Source organism: Triticum aestivum, chromosome 3A (genome assembly GCF_018294505.1).
Source record: "Triticum aestivum cultivar Chinese Spring chromosome 3A, IWGSC CS RefSeq v2.1, whole genome shotgun sequence".
NCBI classification, from domain to species: domain Eukaryota; kingdom Viridiplantae; phylum Streptophyta; class Magnoliopsida; order Poales; family Poaceae; genus Triticum; species Triticum aestivum.
In genome coordinates, this window is record NC_057800.1 from 346,879,184 (window position 1) to 346,901,539 (window position 22,356).

Genomic DNA, 22,356 nt, shown 5'->3' on the forward strand with positions numbered 1-22,356 from the left:
AATCAACTTGTGTGTCTATGAGGCGCCCCCTCCCCCGTATATAAAGAAGTGGAGAGGGGAGGGCCAGCATCCTATGGCGCGCCCCAAGGGGGGACTCCTACTCCTAGTAGGAGTAGGCTTGCCCCCTTCCCTGGTTGGAGTAGGAGAAGGAAGAGGGAGATGGAGCAAAGGAAAGGGGGCCCGGCCCCCCTCCCAATTCGGATTGGGCTTGGGGGGCGCGCGCCTCCCACTTGTCCGCCGCCTCATCTCTCCCACCATGGCCCATTAAGGCCCATTAACTCCTCGGGGGGTTCCGGTAACCTCCTGGTACTCCAAAAAATGCCCGAACCTATCCGAAACCTTTCCGGTGTACAAACATAACCTTCTAATATATCAATATTTATGCCTCGACCATTTCGAGACTCCTCGTCATGTCAGTGATCACATCCAGTACTCCGAACTATCTTCGGTACATAAAATCACTAACTCATAATACATATCATCATCGAACGTTAACCGTGCGGACCCTACGGGTTTGAGAACTATGTAGACATGACCGAGACTCATCTCCGGTCAATAACTAATAGCAGAACCTGGATGCTCATATTGGTTCCTACCTATTCTATGAAGATCTTTATCGGTCAAACCACATAACAACATACGTTGTTCCCTTTATCATCGGTATGTTACTTGCCCAAGATTCGATCGTCGGTATCATCATACTGATACGTCTCCGAGGTATCTATAAGTTTTTATTGCTCCATGCTATATTATCTACTGTTTTAAACATTATTGGGCTTTATTATCCACTTTTATATTATTTTTGGGACTAACCTATTAACCGGAGGCCCAGCCCAGAATTGCTGTTTTTTGCCTGTTTTAGGGTTTCAAAGAAAAGGAATATCAAACGGAGTCCAAACGGAATGAAACCTTCGGAACATGATTTTCTCATCGAATACAACTCAGGAGACTTGGACCCTATGCCAAGGCACGTAACAGGAGGCCACGAGGTAGGGGGCATGGCCCCCACCCTCATGGGCCCCCTGTTGCTCCACCGACATACTTCTTCCTCCTATATATATCCACATACCCCCAAACGATCAGAACAGGAGCCAAAACCCTAATTCCACCGCTGTAACTTTCTGTATCCATGAGATCCCATCTTGGGGCCTGTTTCGGAGCTCCGCCGGAGGGGGCATCGATCACGGAGGGCTTCTACATCAACACCATAGCCTCTCCGATGAAGTGTGAGTAGTTTACCTAGACCTACGGGTCCATAGTTAGTAGCTAGATGGCTTCTTCTCTCTTTTTGGATCTCAATACAATGTTCTCCCCCTCTCTTGTGGAGATCTATTCGATGTAATCTTCTTTTTGCGGTGTGTTTGTTGAGGTCGATGAATTGTGGGTTTATGATCAAGTCTATCTATGAATAATATTTGAATCTGCTCTGAATTCTTTTATGTATGATTGGTTATCTTTGCAAGTCTCTTTGAATTATCAGTCTGGTTTGGCCTACTAGATTGATCTTTCTTGCAATGGGAGAAGTGCTTAGCTTTGGGTTCAATCTTGCGGTGTCCTTTCCCGGTGACAGTAAGGGCAGCAAGGCATGTATTGTATTGTTGCCATCGAGGATAACAAGATGGGGTTTTCTTCATATTGCATGAGTCTATCCCTCTACATCATGTCATCTTGCTTAAGGCGTTACTCTGTTTTTAACCTAATACTCTAGATGCATGCTGGATAGCGGTCGATGAGTGGAGTAATAGTAGTAGATACAGGCAGGAGTCGGTCCACTTGTCTCGGACGTGATGCCTATATACATGATCATGCCTAGATATTCTCATAATTATGCTCAATTGCTCAACAGTAATTTGTTCACCCACCCTAGAATACTTATGCTCTCGAGAGAAGCCACTAGTGAAACCTATGGCCCCCGGGTCTATCTTCATCATATTGTTGTCCTACTACTTTTTTATTTACTTTGCCTTTATTTTACTTTGCATCTTTATCATAAAAATACCAAAAATATTATCTTTATCATGTCTATCAGATCTCACTCTCGTAAGTGCCCTCATAGGGATTGACAACCCCTATTTGCGTTGGTTGCGAGGATTTATTTGTTTTGTGCAGGTACGAGGGACTTGCGCATAGCCTCCTACTGGATTGATACCTTGGTTCTCAAAAACTGAGGGAAATACTTACGCTACTTTGCTGCATCATCCCTTCCTCTTCAGGGAAAACCAACGCAGTGCTCAAGAGGTGGCAAGAAGGATTTCTAGAGCCGTTGCTGGGGAGGTCATCGCAAAAGTCAACATACCAAGTACCCATCACATACCCTTATCTCCCGCATTACATTATTTGCCATTTGCCTCTTGTTTTCCTCTCCCCCCACTTCACCCTTGCCGTTTTATTCGCCCTCTCTCTCTATCCTCCCTCTCTTTCTCTATTTGCCTCTTTTTGCCCGTTTGCTTTTTGTTTGCTTGTGTGTTAGTTTGCTTGCTTGTCACGATGGCTCAAGATAATACTAAATTGTGTGACTTCACCAATACCAACAACAATGATTTTATTAGCACTCCGATTGCTCCTCTTACCGATGCTGAATCTTGTGAAATTAATATTGCTTTGCTGAATCTTGTCATGAAAGATCCGTTTTCCGGCCTTCCTAGTGAAGATGCCGCTACCCATCTTAATAGCTTTGTTGATTTGTGTGACATGCAAAATAAGAAAGATGTGGATAATGATATTGTTAAATTGAAGCTATTTCCTTTTTCGCTTAGAGACTGTGCTAAAGTTTGGTTTTCGTCTTTGCCTAAAAATAGTATTGATTCATGGAATAAGTGCAAAGATGCTTTTTCTCTAAGTATTTTCCTCCCTCTAAGATCATCTCTCTTAGAAACGATATTATGAACTTTAAGAAACTTGATCATGAACATGTGGCACAAGCTTGGGAGAGAATGAAATTAATGATACGTAATTGCCCTACTCATGGTTTAAATTTGTGGATGATTGTTCAAAAAATTTATGTCGGATTAAATTTTGCTTCTAGAAATATTTTAGATTCGGCCACGGGAGGCACTTTTATGGAAATCACTTTAGGAGAAGCTAAACTCCTAGATAATATTATGGTTAATTATTCTCAATGGCACACTGAAAGATCTACTAATAAAAAGGTGCATGCGATAGAAGAAATTAATGTTTTGAGTGGAAAGATGGATGAACTTATGAAACTATTTTCTAATAAGAGTGTTTCTTCTGATCCTAATGATATGCCCTTGACTACTTTGATTGAGAATAATAATGAATCTATGGATGTGAATTTTGTTGGTAGGAACAATTTTGGTAACAACGCGTATAGAGGAAATTTTAATCCTAGGCCTTATCCTAGTAATCCCTCTAATAATTATGGTAATTCCTACAACAATTCTTATGGAAATTATAATAAGATGCCCTCTGATTTTGAATCTAATATTAAAGAATTTATTACTTCGCAAAAGAATTTTAATGCTATGATTGAAGAAAAATTGCTTAAGATTGATGATTTGGCTAGGAGCATTGATAGAATTTCTCTTGATGTTGATTCTTTGAAACTTAGATCTATTCCACCTAAGCATGATATCAATGAGTCTCTCAAAGCCATGAGAATTTCCATTGATGAGTGCAAAGAAAGAACCGCTAGGATGCATGCTAAGAAAGATGCCTTTATAAAAGCGTGTTCTTCTAGTTCCTATGAAAATAGTGATGAAGATCTAAAAGTTATTGATGTGTCCCCTATTAAATCTTTGTTTTGCAATATGAATCTTGATAATGATGGGACTGAATATGATCCACCTTTACCTAGAAGGCGTTCTAAGAATTCGGAATCTGTTGATCTTGATGCTAAATTTGATAAAAGTGGGATCGAAGAAATTAAAACCCTAGATGTTGCTAAACCCACTATTATGGATTTCAAGTAATTTAACTATAAATATTGCTCTTTGATTGATTGTATTTCCTTGTTGCAATCCGTGCAACATTCTCCTCATGCTTATAGTCAAAATAAAGCGTTTACTAAACATATCGTTGATGCCTTGATGCAATCTTATGAAGAAAAACTTGAATTGGAAGTTTCTATCCCTAGAAAACTTTATGATGAGTGGGAACCAACTATTAATATTAAAATTAAAGATCATGAATGCTATGCTTTATGTGATTTGGGTGCTAGTGTTTCCACGATTCCAAAGACTTTGTGTGATTTGTTAGGTTTCCGTGATTTTGATGATTGCTCTCTAAACTTGCACCTTGCGGATTCCACTATTAAGAAACCTATGGGAAGAATTAATGATGTTCTTATTGTTGCAAATAGGAATTATGTGCCCGTAGATTTTATTGTTCTTGACATAGATTGCAATCCTTCATGTCCTATTATTCTTGGTAGACGTTTTCTTAGAACGATTGGTGCAATTATTGATATGAAGGAAGGAAATATTAGATTCCAATTTCCATTAAGGAAAGGCATGGAACAATTTCCTAGAAAAAAATATTAAATTACCTTATGAATCTATTATGAGAGCCACTTATGGATTGCCTACCAAAGATGGCAATAACTAGATCTATTCTTGCTTGTTATGCCTAGCTAGGGGCGTTAAACGATAGCGCTTGTTGGGAGGCAACCCAATTTTATTTTTATTACTTGATTTTTGCTCCTGTTTAGTAATAAATAAATTATCTAGCCTCTGTTTTGGTTGTGTTTTTTGAGTTTAATTAGTGTTTGTGCCAAGTAGAATTGTTGGGAAGACTTGGGTAAAGTCTTGTTGAACCTGCTGTAAAAAACAGAAACTTTAGCGCTCATGAGAACTACTGCCATTTTTATTTGTAAAGTTATATTTAGTCAATTATTTTTGCAGAAAATTAATAGATAAATTCCTCACTTCCATCAATTTATTTTAGAATTTTTGGGGTTCCAGATCATGCGCTAGCTACAAATTACTACAGATTGTTCTGTTTTTGACAGATTCTGTTTTTCGTGTGTTGTTTGCTTATTTTGATGAATGTATGGCTAGTAAAATAGTTTATAAACCATAGAGAAGTTGGAATACAGTAGGTATAACACCAATATAAATAAAGAATGAGTTCATTACAGTACCTTGAAGTGGTCTTGTGTTTTCTTTCGCTAATGGAGCTCATGAGATTTTCTACTTTAAGTTTTGTGTTGTGAAGTTTTCAAGTTTTGGGTAAAGATTTCATGGATTATGGAACAAGGAGTGGTAAGAGCCTAAGCTTGGGGATGCCCATGGCACCCCAAGATAATCTAAGTACACCTAAAAGCCAAAGCTTGGGGATGCCCCGGAAGGCATCCCCTCTTTCGTCTACTTCTATCGGTAACTTTACTTGGAGCTATATTTTTATTCGCCACATGATATGTGTTTTGCTTGGAGCGTCTTGTATTATTTGAGTCTTTATTTGTTAGTTTACCACAATCATCCTTGATGTACACACCTTTTGAGAGATCCATACATGATTTGGAATTTGTTAGAATACTCTATGTGCTTCGGTTATATCTTTTGAGTCATATAATTTTGCTCTAGTGCTTCACTTATATCTTTTAGAGCACGGTGGTGGATTTGTTTTATAGAAACTATTGATCTCTCATGCTTCACTTAGATTATTTTTAGAGTCTTAAATAGCATGGTAATTTGCTTAAAATCATAATATGCTTGGTATACAAGATTAATAATAAAACTTTCTTATGAGTGTGTTGAATACTATGATAAGTTTGATACTTGATAATTGTTTTGAGATATGAAGATGGTGATATTAAAGTTGTGCTAGTTGACTAGTTGTGAATTTGAGAAATACTTGTGTTGAAGTTTGTGATTCCCGTAGCATGCACGTATGGTGAACCGTTATGTGATGAAGTCGGAGCATGATTTATTTTTTGATTGTCTTCCTTATGAGTGGCGGTCGGGGACGAGCGATGGTCTTTTCCTACCAATCTATCCCCCTAGGAGCATGCGCGTAATACTTTGCTTTGATAACTTGTAGATTTTTGCAATAAGTATATGAGTTCTTTATGACTAATATTGAGTCCATGGATTATACGCACTCTCACCCTTCCACCTTTGCTAGCCTCTCTAATACCGCGCACCTTTCGCCGGTATCATACACCCACCATATACCTTCCTAAAAACAGCCACCATACCTACCTACTATGGCATTTCCATAGCCATTTCGAGATATATTGCCATGCAACTTTCCACCGTTCCGTTTGTTATGACACACTCCATCATTGTCATATTGCTTAGCATGATCATGTAGTTGACATCGTATTTGTGGCAAAGCCACTATTCATAATTCTTTCATACATGTCATTCATGCATCATTGCATATCCCGGTACACCGCCGGAGGCATTCATATAGAGTCATATTTTGTTCTAAGTATCGAGTTGTAATTGTTGATTTGTAAGAAAAATAAAAGTGTGATGATCATCATTATTAGAGCATTGTCCCAGTGAGGAAAGGATGATGGAGACTATGATTCCCCCACAAGTCAGGATGAGACTCCGGACGAAAAAAAGAGAGAGAGAAAGAAAAGAGGCCATAAAAAGGGATAAAAGGCCCAAATAAAAAAATGAGAGAAAAAGAGAGAAGGGGCAATGCTACTATCCTTTTACCACACTTGTGCTTCAAAGTAGCACCATGATCTTCATAGTAGAGAGTCTCTCATGTTATCACTTTCATATACTAGTGGGAATTTTTCATTATAGAACTTGGCTTGTATATTCCAATGATGGGCTTCCTCAAATTACCCTAGGTCTTCATGAGCAAGCAAGTTGGATGCACACCCACTTAGTTTCTTTTGAGCTTTCATATACTTATATCTGTAGTGCATCCATTGCATGGCAATCCCTACTCACTCACATTGATATCTATTGATGGGCATCTCCATAGCCCGTTGATACGCCTAGTTGATGTGAGACTATCTTCTCCCTTTTTGTATTCTCCACAACCACCACTCTATTCCACCTATAGTTCTATGTCCATGGCTCACGCTCATGTATTGCGTGAAAATTGAAAAAGTTTTGAGAATGTCAAAAGTATGAAACAATTGCTTGGCTTGTCATCGGGGTTGTGCATGATTTAAATATTTTGTGTGGTAAAGATAGAGCATAGCCAGACTATATGATTTTGTAGGGATAACTTTCTTTGGCCATGTTATTTTGAGAAGACATAATTGCTTAGTTAGTATGCTTGAAGTATTATTATTTTTATGTCAATATGAACTTTTGTCTTGAATCTTTCGGGTCTGAATATTCATACCACAATTAAGAAGAATTACATTAAAATTATGCCAAGTAGCACTCCGCATCAAAAATTCTGTTTTTATCATTTACCTACTCGAGGACGAGCAGGAATTAAGCTTGGGGATGCTTGATACGTCTCCAACGTATCTATAATTTTTGATTGCTCCATGCTATATTATCTACTGTTTTAAACATTATTGGGCTTTATTATCCACTTTATATTATTTTTGGGACTAACCTATTAACCGGAGGCCCGGCCCAGAATTGCAGTTTTTTTTCCTGTTTTAGGGTTTCGAAGAAAAGGAATATCAAACGGAGTCCAAACGGAATGAAACCTTCGGGAACGTGATTTTATCATCGAATACAACTCAGGAGACTTGGAACCTACGCCAAGGCACGTAACAGGAGACCACGAGGTAGGGGGACGCGCCCTACCCTACCAGGCGCGCCCCCACCCTTGTGGGCCCCCTGTTGCTCCACCGACGTACTTCTTCCTCCTATATATATCCACGTACCCCCAAACGATCAGAACAGGAGCCAAAACCCTAATTCCACCGCAGTAACTTTCTGTATCCACGAGATCCCATCTTGGGGCCTGTTTCAGAGCTCCACCGGAGGGGGCATCGATCACGGAGGGCTTCTACATCAACACCATAGCCTCTCCGATGAAGTGTGAGTAGTTTATCTCAGACCTACGGGTCCATAGTTAGTAGCTAGATGGCTTCTTCTCTCTTTTTGGATCTCAATACAATGTTCTCCCCCTCTCTTGTGGAGATCTATTCGATGTAATCTTCTTTTTGCGGTGTGTTTGTTGAGATCGATGAATTGTGGGTTTATGATCAGGTCTATCTATGAATTATACTTGAATCTTCTCTGAATTCTTTTATGTATGATTGGTTATCTTTGCAAGTCTCTTCGAATTATCAGTTTGGTTTGGCCTACTAGATTGATCTTTCTTGCAATGGGAGAAGTGCTTAGCTTTGGGTTCAATCTTGCGGTGTCCTTTCCCGGTGACAGTAAGGGCAGCAAGGCACGTATTGTATTGTTGCCATCGAGGATAACAAGATGGGGTTTTCTTCATATTGCATGAGTCTATCCCTCTACATCATGTCATCTTGCTTAAGGCATTACTCTATTTTTAACTTAATACTCTAGATGCGTGCTGGATAGCGGTCGATGAGTGGAGTAATAGTAGTAGATGTAGGCATGACTCAGTCTACTTGTCTCGGACATGATGCCTATATACATGATCATGCCAAGATATTCTCATAATTATGCTCAATTCTGTCAATTGCACAACAGTAATTTGTTCACCCACTATAGAATACTTATGCTCTCGAGAGAAGCCACTAGTGAAACCTATGGCCCCTGGGTCTATCTTCATCATATTGTTCTCCTACTACTTTTTTATTTACTTTGCCTTTATTTTACTTTGCATCTTTACCATAAAAATACCAAAAATATTATCTTATCATATCTATCAGATCTCACTCTCATAAGTGGCCTCATAGGGATTGACAACCCCTATTTGCGTTGGTTGCGAGGATTTATTTGTTTTGTGCAGGTACGAGGGACTTGCGTGTAGCCTCCTACTAGATTGATACCTTGGTTCTCAAAAACTGAGGGAAATACTTACGCTACTTTGCTGCATCATCCCTTCCTCTTCAGGGAAAACCAACACAGTGCTCAAGAGGTAGCACATACCTAGTTCAATCTCGTTACCGGCATGTATCTTTACTCGTTCCGTAATGCAACATCCCGCAACTAACTCATTAGTCACATTGCTTGCAAGGTTTATAGTGATGTGCATTACCGAGAGGGCCCAGAGATACCTCTCCGATAATCGGAGTGACAAATCCTAATCTCGATCTATGCCAACTGAACAAACACCATCGGAGACACTTGTAGAGCATCTTTATAATCACCCAGTTACCTTTGATAGCACACTAAGTGTTCCTCCGGTATTCGGGAGTTGCATAATCTCATAGTCATAGGAACATGTATAAGTTATGGAGAAAGCAGTAGCAATAAACTACACGATCACAGTGCTAAGCTAACGGATGGGTCAAGTCAATCACATCATTCTCTAATGATATTATCACGTTCATCAAATAACAAGTCATGTCTATGGCTAGGAAACTTAACCATCTTTGATTAACGAGCTAGTCAAGCAGAGGCATACTAGTGACACTCTGTTTGTCTATGTATTCACATGTGTACTAAGTTTCCAGTTAATACAATTCTAGGATGAATAATAAACATTTATCATGATATAAGGAAAATAAATAACAACTTTATTATTGCCTCTTGGGCATATTTCCTCCAGTCTCCCACTTGCACTAGAGTCAATAATCTAAATTTAAGTGTAATGATTCTAACACCCATGGAGTCTTGGTGCTGATCTTGTTTTGCTCGTGAGAGAGGCTTAGTCAACGGGTCTGTAACATTCAGATTCGTATGTATCTTGCAAATCTCTATGTCTCCCTCCTTGACTTGATCGCGGATGGAATTGAAGCGTCCCTTGATGTGCTTGGTTCTCTTGTGAAATCTGGATTCCTATGCCAAGGCAATTGCACCAGTATTGTCACAAAAGATTTTCATTGGACCTGGTGCACTAGGTATGACACCTAGATCGGATATGAACTCCTTCATCCAGACTCCTTCATTTGTTGCTTCCGAAGCAGCTATGTATTCCGCTTCACACGTAGATCCCGCCACGACACTTTGCTTAGAACTACACCAACTGACAGCTCCACCATTCAATAAAAATATGTATCCAGTTTGTGACTTAGAGTCATCTGGATCAGTGTCAAAGCTTGCATCGACGTAATCGTTTACGACGAGCTCTTTGTCACCTCCATAAATGAGAAACATATCCTTTGTCCTTTTCAGGTATTTTGGGATATTCTTGACCGCTGCCCAGCGATCCACTCCTGGATTACTTTGGTACCTCCCTGCTAAACTAATAGCAAGGCACACATCAGGTCTGGTACACAACATTGCATACATGATAAAACTTATGGCTGAAGCATAGGGAATGACTTTCATTTTCTCTCTATCTTCTGCAGTGGTCGGGCATTGAGTCTGACTCAACTTCACACCTTGTAACACATGCAAGAACCCTTTATTTGCTTGATCCATTTTGAACTTCATCAAAACTTTATCAAGGTATGTGCTTTGTGAAAGTCCAATTAAGCGTCTTGATCTATCTCTATAGATCTTGATGCCCAATATATAAGCAGCTTCACCGAGTCCTTTCATTGAAAAATTCTTATTCAAGTATCCTTTTATGCTATTCAGAAATTCAGTATCATTTCCGATCAACAATATGTCATCCACATATAATATCATAAATGCTACAGAGCTCCCACTCACTTTCTTGTAAATACAGGCTTCTCCAAAAGTCTGTATAAAACAATATACTTTGAGCACACTATCAAAGCGTATATTCCAACTCCGAGAGGCTTGCACCAGTCCATAAATAGATTGCTGGAGCTTGCACACTTTGTTAGCACCTTTTGGATCGACAAAACCTTCTGGTTGAATCATATACAACTCTTCTTTAAGATATCCATTAAGGAATGTAGTTTTGACATCCATTTGCCAAATTTCATAATCATAAAATGCGGCAATAGCTAACATGATTCAGATGGACTTAAGCATCGCTACGGGTGAGAATGTCTCATCATAGTCAACTCCTTGAACTCGTCGAAAACCTTTCGCAACAAGTCGAGCTTTGTAGATAGTAATATTACCGTCAGTGTCAGTCTTCTTCTTGAATATCCATTTATTCTCTATGGCTTGACGATCATCGGGCAAGTCAACCAAAGTCCACACTTTGTTCTCATACATGGATCCCATCTCAGATTTCATGGCCTCAAGCCATTTCACGGAATCTGGGCCCATCATCGCATCCTCATAGTTCGTAGGTTCATCATGGTCAAGTAACATGACTTCCAAAATAGGATTACCGTAGCATTCTGGTGTAGTTCTTACTCTGGTTGACCTACGAGGTTCGGTAGTAACTTGATCAGAAGTTTCATGATCATCATCATTAGCTTCCTCACTAATTGGTGTAGGAATCACTAGAACAGATTTCTGTGATGAACTACTTTCCAATAAGGGAGCAGGTACAGTTACCTCATCAAGTTCTACTTTCCTCCCACTCACTTCTTTCGAGAGAAACTCCTTCTCTAGAAAGGATCTATTCTTAACAATGAATATCTTGCCTTCGGATCTGTGATAGAAGGTGTACCCAAAAGCCTCCTTTTGGTATCCTATGAAGACACATTTCTCCTATTTGGGTTCGAGCTTATCAGGTTGAAGCTTTCTCACATAAGCATCGCAGCCCCAAACTTTAAGAAATGACAACTTGGGTTTCTTGCCAAACCACAGTTCATATGGTGTCGTCTCAACGGATTTCGATGGTGCCCTGTTTAACGTGAATGCAGCCGTCTCTAAATCATAACCCAAAAATGATAGTTGTAAATCAGTAAGAGACATCATAGATCGTACCATATCTAATAAAGTGCGGTTATGACATTCGGACACACCATTATGCTGTGGTGTTCCAGGTGGCGTGAGTTGCGAAACTATTCTGCATTGTTTCAAATGAAGACCAAACTCATAAGTAAAATATTCACCTCAACGATGAGATTGTAGAAACTTAATTTTCTTGTTACGATGATTTTCCACTTCACTCTAAAATTCTTTGAACCTTTCAAATGTTTCAGATTTATGTCTCATCAAGTAGACATACCCATATCTGCTCAAATCATTTGTGAAGGTTGGAAAATAACAATACCCGCCACGAGCACCAACACTCATCGGACCGCATGCATCAGTATGTATTATTTCCAATAAGTATATTGCTCGTTCCAATGTTTCGGAGAATGGAGTCTTAGTCATCTTGCCCATGAGGCATGGTTCGCAAGCATCAAGTGATTCATAATCAAGTAATTCAAAAAGTCCATCAACATGGAGTTTCTTCATGCGCTTTACACCAATATGACCTAAACGGAAGTGCCACAAATAAGTTACACTATCATTATTAAACTTATATCTTTTGGCTTCAATATTATTAATATGTGTATCACTACCATCAAGATTTAGTAAAAATAGACCACTCATCATGGATGCATGACCATAAAAGATATTACTCATATAAATAGAACAACCATTATTCTCTGATTTAAATGAATAACCGTCTCACATCAAACAAGATCCAGATATAATGTTCATGCTTAACGCTGGCACCAAATAACAATTATTCAGGTCTAAAACTAATCCCGAAGGTAGATGTAGAGGTAGCGTGCCGACGGCGATCACATCGACTTTGGAACCATTTCCCACGCGTAACGTCACCTCGTCCTTAGCCAATCTCCCCTTAATCCGCAACCCCTGTTTCGAGTTGCAAATATTAGCTATAGAACCAGTATCAACTACCCAGGCGCTACTGTGAGCATTAGTAATGTACACATCAATAACATGTATATCAAATATACCTTTCACTTTGCCATCCTTCTTATCTGCCAAATACTTGGGGCAGTTCCGCTTCAGGTGACCAGTCCCTTTGTAGTAGAAGCACTCAGTCTTAGGCTTAGGTCCAGACTTGGGCTTCTTCACTTGAGCAGCAACTTGTTTGCTATTCTTCTTGACGTTCCCCTTCTTCCCTTCGCCCTTCTTCTTGAAACTGGTGGTCTTGTTGACCATCAATATTTGATGCTCCTTCTTGATTTCTACCTCCACAGCCTTTAGCATTGCAAAGAACTCGGGAATTGTTTTATCCATCCCTTGCATATTATAGTTCATCACGAAGCTTTTGTAGCTTGGTGGCAGTGATTGAAGAACTTCGTCAATGACACTATCAACCAGAAGATTAACTCCCAGCTGAGTCAAGTGATTGTGGTACCCAGAAATTCTGAGTATGTGCTCACTAACAGAACTATTCTCCTCCATTTTGCGGCTGTAGAACTTATTGGAGACTTCATATCTCTCAATCCGGGCATTTGCTTGAAATATTAGCTTAAACTCCTGGAACATCTCATATGCTCCATGACGTTCATGTAACACCCATGATGCGGCTATATCTCCCACGTGTTGGAGCACGACTTAGAGGCATGACCGCATAGTAGGCATGTCGCAAGAGGGGTAATCTTTACACATCCCATGTACTGAATAAGAAAGGGATAAAGAGTTGGCTTACAATCGCCACTTCACACAATACATAAATATAGCATTACATCATCCAGATACAATCAAGGTCCGACTACGGAACCAAATAAAGAAAGACAACCCCTAATGCAAAAGATCCCCGATCGTCCCAACTGGGCTCCACTATTGATCAACTGGAAACGAAACAACACAACAAACACTATCTTCATCGAGCTCCTCCTTGAGATCGGTTGCGTCACCTGCACTGGTATCATCGGCACCTACAACTGTTTTGGAAGTATCTGTGAGCCACGAGGACTCAGCAATCTCACACCCGTGAGATCAAGACTATTTAAGCTTATGTGTAGAGAAGGGGTAATGAGGTGGAGCTGCAGCAAGCACTAAGCATATATGGTGGCTAACATACGCAAATAAGAGCGAGAAGAGAACCATGCACGGTCGTGAACTAGAAGTGATCAAGAAGTGATCCTGAAACTACGTACATTCAAGCATAACACAAGAACCGTGTTCACTTCCCGGACTCCGCCGAAAAGAGACCATCACGGCTACACACGCGGTTGATGCATTTTAATTAAGTTAAGTGTCAAGTTCTCTACAACCGGACATTAAAAAATTCCCATCTGCCCATAACCGTGGGCACGGCTTTCGAAAGTTCAAAACTGCAGGGGTGTCCCAACTTAGCCCATCACAAGCTCCCACGGTCTACGAAGGATATTCCTTCTCCCAGGAAGACCCGATCAGACTCGGAATCCCGGTTACAAGACATTTCGACAATGGTAAAACAAGACCAGCAAAGCCGCCCAAATGTGCCGACAAATCCTGATAGGAGCTGCACATATCTCGTTCTCAGGGCACACCGGATGAGCAAGACGTCAGGTTGGCATAGACCCTGGTTGCCCAGGGGGCGCCAGACATCGCTCAGGTTGGACCAACACCTAGAGAAGCACTGGCCGGGGGGGTTAAAATAAAGATGACCCTCAGGCTCCAGAAACCCAAGGGAAAAAGGCTAGGTGAGGCAAATGTAAAACCAAGGTTGGGCCTTGCTGGAGGAGTTTTATTCAAAGCAAACTGCCAAGGGGTTCCCATAACACACAACCGTGTAAGGAATGCAAAATCCAGGAACATAACACCGGTATGACGGAAACTAGGGCGGCAAGAGTGGAACAAAACACCAGGCATAAGGCCAAGTCTTCCACCCTTTACCAAGTATATAGATGCATTAATATAAATAAGAGATATTGTGATATCCCAACATATCCACGTTCCAACATGGGACAAACTTCATCTTCACCTGCAACTAACAATGCTATAAGAGGGGCTGAGCAAAGCGGTAACATAGCCAAACAACGGTTTTCCAGGACAAGGTGGGTTAGAGGCTTGACATGGCAATATGGGAGGCATGATATAGCAAGTGGTAGGTATCGTGGCAGAGCAATAGAATGAACAACTAGCAAGCAAAGATAGAAGTGATTTCGAGGGTATGGTCATCTTGCCTGAGATTCCGCAAGGAAGAAGAACGAGTCCATGAAGAAGGCAAACGGACATAGTCGAATAAATCCTCACAAACGCGACATTATCGGAACTAACCCGAAGAAGCAACACCGGAAAGAAGCAAACAACATGGTAAACCAACAAGCATAAACATGGCATGATGCACGATCAAGGATGATGCATGTCCGATTTAAATATGCATGGCATGGCAAAGTGCAACAAGCAAAACTACAAATTAAGTGGAGCTCAATATGCAACGAGTTGCATATTGACGGAACACCACATGACTTATTTAGTCCTATCCCATTTATGTACTCGACAATATTAAATGTTGGTTAGCATGGCAAGAGGTGAAGCATAAAGAAATTATCTATTTATGCAAGGTTAAATGAGGCCGGAAACATCAAACAACAATCCCGGTAAAACCTCATGTGCATTAGCAATTTAATGCAACAACAAATTAAACATTTTAAAAGTTGTTGTCATGATGCGGATGACATGTTCAAGTTTATGTAATTTTTATGAAAATGTTGACATGAGCATTATGAAGCATTTGTCATCGTGGCGGAAATGAAAGGGGTGCCACGGCAATGATAACGAAAATGATGCCAAGGCAACATTCTGGTGATCCGGCAACTCAATTGAGATGTTGGTGCAAAGGAGCAAGTGTGGGTGCGTGAAACGTGCAAGAGCGACAGGGAGTGATCCCGGATACCGGGTGTCCCACATGTAGGTGGCAAGGCAACGAGGAATTCGCAAAGAGCAACTCGGTCACGGTGCAAACATGGGCATCTCATACAACACACATGCAATCGTTCCACGGCGTCGTTTCGGGGTTATACCTTCGAGGCATGACTTTTCGGAACGGATCAAGTTCGTTGTGGGAGTAGACGTTCTCACGACGGTAGTCGTTCACGTTCCGAGTCGCACAAGTTTTCGTAGATGTTCAGGGTCACGGCAAGAAACTTGACGTCCATGGAGTCCTCGAGGGTCGACGGTAGTGGTACTTGGCAAAATGCACGTCAAGGGTAGTTGTTCTCGTATTGACGTGGTACTTGGCGATTTCGGAGACGACGAAAGATGAACTTGGCACCTAGCGGTGCTTTCAGGACGTAATTCTTCTGTGCAGCAATGAGGATAATCCTCAAGTTACGGACCCAGTCCGTGTAGTTGCTACCATCATCTTTCAACTTAGATTTCTCTAGGAATGCATTAAAATTCAATGGAACAACAACACGGGCCATTTATCTACAACAACATAGACATGCAAAATACTATCATGTACTAAGTTCATGATGAATTAAAGTTCAATTAATCATATTACTTAAGAACTCCCACTTAGATTGACATCCCTCCAATCATCAAAGTAATCATGTGATCCATATCAACTAAACCATGTATGATCATCACGTGAGATGGAGTAGTTTTCAATGGTGAGCATCACTATGTTGATCATATCTACTATATGATTCATGCTCGACCTTTCGGTCTCAGTGTTCCGAGGCCATATTTGCATATGCTAGGCTCGTCAAGTTTAACCTGAGTATTCTGCTTGTGCAAAACTGGCTTGCACCCGTTGTATGTGAACGTAGAGCTTATCACACCCGATCATCACGTGGTGTCTCGGCACGACGAACTATATCAACGGTACATACTCAAGGAGACCACTTATACCTTGAAATATAGTGAGAGATCATCTTATAATGCTACCGCCGTACTACGCAAAGTAAGATGCATAAAGGATAAACATCACATGTGATCAATATAAGTGATATGATATGGCCATCATCATCTTGTGCTTTTGATCTCCATCTCCAAAGCACCGTCATGATCACCATAGTCATCGTCTTGACACCTTGATCTCCATCGTAGTATCATTGTGGTCTCGCCAACTATTGCTTCTACGACTATCGCTACCGCTTAGTGATAAAGTAAAGAAATTACATGGCGATTGCATTTCATACATTAAAGCGACAACCATATTGCTCCTGCCAGTTGCCGATAACTGTGTTAGAAAACATGATCATCTCATACAAAAATTTATATAATCACGTCTTGACCATATCACATCACAACATGCCCTGCAAAAACAAGTTAGACGTCCTCTACTCTGTTGTTGCAAGTTTTACGTGGCTGCTACGAGCTTAGCAAGAACCGTTCTTACCTTATAACGCCCTCGATGCGGCTATATCTCCCACGTTCCGAAGCACGACTTAGAGGCATAATCGCATTGAAAGCAATGTCGCAAGTGAGGTAATCTTCACACAACCCATGTAATACATAAGGGAAAGAGATACGTAGTTGGCTTACAATCGCCACTTCACACAATTACATGAATAAAGCACTACATCATCCAGATACAAACAAGGTCCGACTACGGAACCAAAATAAAAGAAGAACCCCAAATGCGACAAAGGTCCCCGATCGACCCCAACTGGGCTCCACTACTGATCAACTAGAACGAAACAACACAAAGGACAAGGTCTTCATCGAGCTCCTCCTGAGCTTGGTTGCGTCATCTGCACGGACTCATCGGCACCTGGAAGTTGGTTTTGGAAGTATCTGTGAGTCACGGGGACTCAACAATCTCACACCCTTGCGATCAAGACTATTTAAGCTTATAGGTAGGGTAAAAGGTATGAGGTGGAGCTGCAGCAAGCGACTAGCATATATGGTGGCTAACATACACAAATGAGAGCGAGGAGAGAGAGCAAAAGCATGGTCGAACAACTATGATCAAGAAGTGATCCTAGAACAACCTACGTCAAGCATTACTCCAACACCGTGTTCACTTCCCGGACTCCGCCGAGAAGAGACCATCACGGTAACACACGCGGTTGATGTATTTTAATTAAGGTCAACTTCAGGTTTTCTACAATCGGACATTAACAAATTCCCATCTGCCCATAACCGCGGGCACGGCTTTCGAAAGTTCAAATCCCTGCAGGGGTGTCCCAACTTAGCCCATCACAAGCTCTCACGGTCAATGAAGGAATAGACCTCCTCCCGAGACATTCCGATCAGACTCGGTATCCCGGTTCTACAAGACATCCTCGACAATGGTAAAACAAGTCCAGCAAGACCACCCGATGCGCCGACATCCCGATAGGAGCTGCACATATCTCGTTCTCAGGGCAACACCGTATAAGCAATCCGTACAACTAAAACCAACCCTCGAGTTTCCCCGAGGTGGCGCTGCAAGGGGCTCTAGTTTGGACCAACACTTAGACAAGCACTGGCCCCGGGGGGGGTTAAAATAAGATGACCCTCGGGATGCGCGACTCCCAAGGGAAAAAGGCTAGGTGGCGAATGGTAAAACCAAGGTTGGGCCTTGCTGGAGGAGTTTTATTCAAAGCGAACTGTCAAGGGGTTCCCATTATAACCCAACCGCGTAAGGAACGCAAAATCCAGGAACATAACACCGATATGACGGAAACTAGGACGGCAAGAGTGGAACAAAACACCAGGCATAAGGCCGAGCCTTCCACCCTTTACCAAGTATATAGATGCATTAATTAAATAAGATATATAGTGATATCCCAACAAGTAAACATGTTCCAAACAAGGAACAACATCTCCATGTTCCAACAAGGAACAAACTTCAATCTTCACCTGCAACTAACAACGCTATAAGAGGGGCTGAGCAAAGCGGTAACATAGCCAATCAACGGTTTGCTAGGACAAGGTGGGTTAGAGGATTGGTTCAACAATATGGGTGGCATGATAAGCAAGTGGTAGGTATCGCAGCATAGGCATAGCAAAAGAGCGAGCATCTAGCAAGCAAAAATCTTGCCTGAAATCCCGCAAGGAAGAAGAACGAGTCCATGAAGAAGACAACCCGACGTAGTCGAACGAATCCTCACAAACGCGACATTATCAGAACCAACCCGAAGAAGCAACACCAGAAAGAAGCACACAACATAGTAAACAACCAACACCTGAACATGGCATGATGCACAACCAAGTACGATGCATGTCCGATTTAATGAAGCATGGCATGGCAAAGTGCACAAGCAATCCTACAACTTAAGTGGAGCTCGATATGCAACTCCGTTGCATATTGACGAAACACCACGTGACTTATTTAATTCTCTCTCGTTTGCGTACCCAACAATATTAAATGTTGATTAACATGGCAAGAGGGTGAAGCAAAGTAAAACTACCTATCTAGTCAAGTTTAAATGAGGCCGGAAGCAACGAACAACAATTCCGGTAAATCCCCATATGTATATATTAGGTTTGGTACTGTTCTACCCTAAACCATATTTTATAGTTGTTAAACATGCAAAGTGGTGTTACCATGTTAAACTAGGCATTTTTCTACCCCATTTACATATAAAGTTTGTTACAAACCGAGTTACGGTTAAATAGTTATGAATTAAATCATTTTAGCAAGTTATTTAAGCAAAGTTAAACAAACAGCATTTTAAACATTTTGAACATGGATGGAAATGACATATTATGAAACTACACAAAATTCTAAGCAACTTTCATATATAAATCATTTTAATCCGGTGCATAGATGATGAGTTATTATATGCTTGAAACAGGAGGGTTTTTCTGTAAAAACTGCTGACTCTGAAAAATAGGAAAAACGTTCTATGAAAAAAATACACGATACGGGCCGGATCTGGTTGGCCCAGCAGAGAGAAAAGAAAAAAACAAGGTCACACTGGGGCCTCACCATGGGCTTCGGCCCAGGACGATGGAGCAGTGGGCCAACTAGCGCGCGGCCCACGACAAGCTGCGAGGGGAGAAAGGTGGCCCAGGCGAAGCGTCAGAGGCGGGGGTTCTTCGCATGGGCGAGCTGGGCCTGGTGCTCGTCCACGCTAGACCCATATCGGGTCAACGAGGGGGGAACGAGTGGCATGATTCGCTGGAAGCAGAGGACGCAGTGGCGACGGACTCCTCGATCGTGAAACAGGGGACCGAGCAGCAGGAGGAAGGAAGCAGCGGCGCAGGAGAGTCCTGGTGGCCGGATCCGCGACGCGGTGGGGCAGACGGGTCCTGGAGGTGCTTGGGCAGAGGTGGGGATGTCCATGGCGCTGGAGTCTTGTCGGTTCTCGCAGACGACGCACAGGTAGGAGGCGACATCGCTACAAGGAGAACAGAGAGAGGGAAAGAGAAGTGAGTGAAGGAGGAAGGTCGAAGGAAGGAGAAGGGCACGCTGTGGCATGGCAGAACTGACCGGATCCAGGACGAGGACGCGATCTCCGACGAAATACGGTGAATTCCTGACGACTGCAAGCTCCGGTGGTGGCGCCACGGTCTACTGCTACTCCCGCGTGAAGAACACAGGGGAAGGGGAGAGTTTAGCAACGGGATAGAGAGAGAGGGATAGCGAGGGGGAGGCCAGGGACGGTGAGGGGAGAGAGGAGCGTGGGCGCTGGAGATGGGGATCGAGCGGGTCTGGGTTTGCTGCAGGAAGGAACGAGAGGTGAGGAGGGGAGATGGGATCGGGCTCCTCGCCCCTGTGGCGGCGCGAGGGGAGAAGCTCCCTGGCGCTAGGGTTGCGGTCGGGCTAGGTTTAGCAAAATGGCGGCTGGGCCTTGGCCTTGGGTTGAATGGGCCGTCCTAGCTACAGGTTGCGGCTGGCACAACAGGGGAGGCCCAGCTAGCTCTCTTCTCTCTCCTCTTTCTTCTAAAAAAAACAGAGAAGTAGAAGAAAGGAAAAAGGAGAGAAGAGAAGGTTGGAAGAGGAATTTGGACATACGCTTAATTTCTTGGACTCACAAAAAAAATAAGTTTGACCCAAGAAAATATAAAAGGCCAAGATTGGAAGATGTAAATTCAAACTTATTTGAATTTAGTTCAAATGGGTTTGAACTAGGACTCGGTAAGAGGAAGGTCCATAAATGTTGAGAATTTAGGTGGAGCTCCGAAAAATGAAGAAAGGACATATGGCAAAGTTAGAGGCCAGGAGTTGCGATAACAAATGCATTGGGATTTTTGCAAGTGTGTTCATGGGTGATTCCAAAAATGGAATATTTAATATTGATCCCTAATATCGGGAGGATATGTTATAAAGAGAACTCACCATGTGAATTCCCTCAATTTAAATAGACCGAACATCCATACGATTTATTTAGCTGATTTGAGATGCAAAGATTAATGACATGATGGCAGGATGACATGATGCAATGCACAAGAACCAAAGATGAATGCAAAGAACCAAACAAAACACACGACGAAACCCGGAAACCCTGGAAGGCAACTGAAGCTCCGGTCTTGGGGCGTTACAACACTCCACCACTACGAGAGGATCTCGTCCCGAGATCTAGAATGGCACCGAAGAGAAAACAGAAGAGAAAGAGAAGAGGTAAAACTAAGTTGCTTCTTTGACAAACGAGTGAAACCAAAGAACCTTGAGAGGTTGAACAAATTCGAGAAAAGAATACAACGAAGGTGAACAAAGTTGAAAACACTCCTTTAGAAAAGAGGAACAAGGAAGAACAAATTCGAACAACACTCTGGTTAAGAAGGGATGCAAGACTTGATAAGATGAAAAGAACTTGATCTTGACAAGAACAAAAAGAAAAAAAAATAGAAGAGAGCCACATCAAAATGCCTCCGGAAGAAAAGAGAGAATGGAAAGGAGTGAACGAAGTAGAACACAATATCTAGGTAGAGCACGCTTACAACAAAGGCTAGAACGGAGTTGTCGTAAAACCAACAACTAAAAGAATAAGCTTGATATGGTCTTATGGAATACATCTCAAATTATGAGGTGACAACCTGCCACTCACGGAAAAAGAATTGGATTGATATGAACAAATTGGCGAGAAAGTATATCGCACCGGAAAGGATATATGAAGAACTCGGATCATTTATAAGCACCATAATAGCAACAAACCTTAGGGAAAACTTTAGGTGAACTATAACCCAAGATAACTCAATTGACGAGATTGATGGATTTAAAATATCTCATCCTTGACAACATGTGAATCATGAAACATGAACTCAAATTATCAAGAATGACATAATACCACCTCTATTGATACGGAAGGAAGAATTGCACTCCGGTTAGCAAGATGAAGAAAACTTGAGCTCCTCGGAAAAGAATCTCGATGAAAACTTCGAGAAGGGATAAAATCCTTGATGAACCATCATGTAAAACCTTCATGAAGAATTCCGGTAAAACAAAAGAATGATCAAACGGAAGGAAAGGGTAGTTGAAAACACAAGGTGAAGCCTTGCAATGATATAGATGGAGCTTCGCGACGAGATAATGTGGAAAAGCTTGGAACTCCAGAAAAGAAAAGATGAAACAAGTTCGACCGAGAATTTTGATGAGGCTCTGGAATAAGGAATTGAATTTACTCGATGAAACAAGAATAAGAATTACATTATGCTTATCCTTCACCAATTAAATTGATGACAATCAACGGATTTGACATATTACTTATTCTCGTAGAAAGGATTAAGATAGATA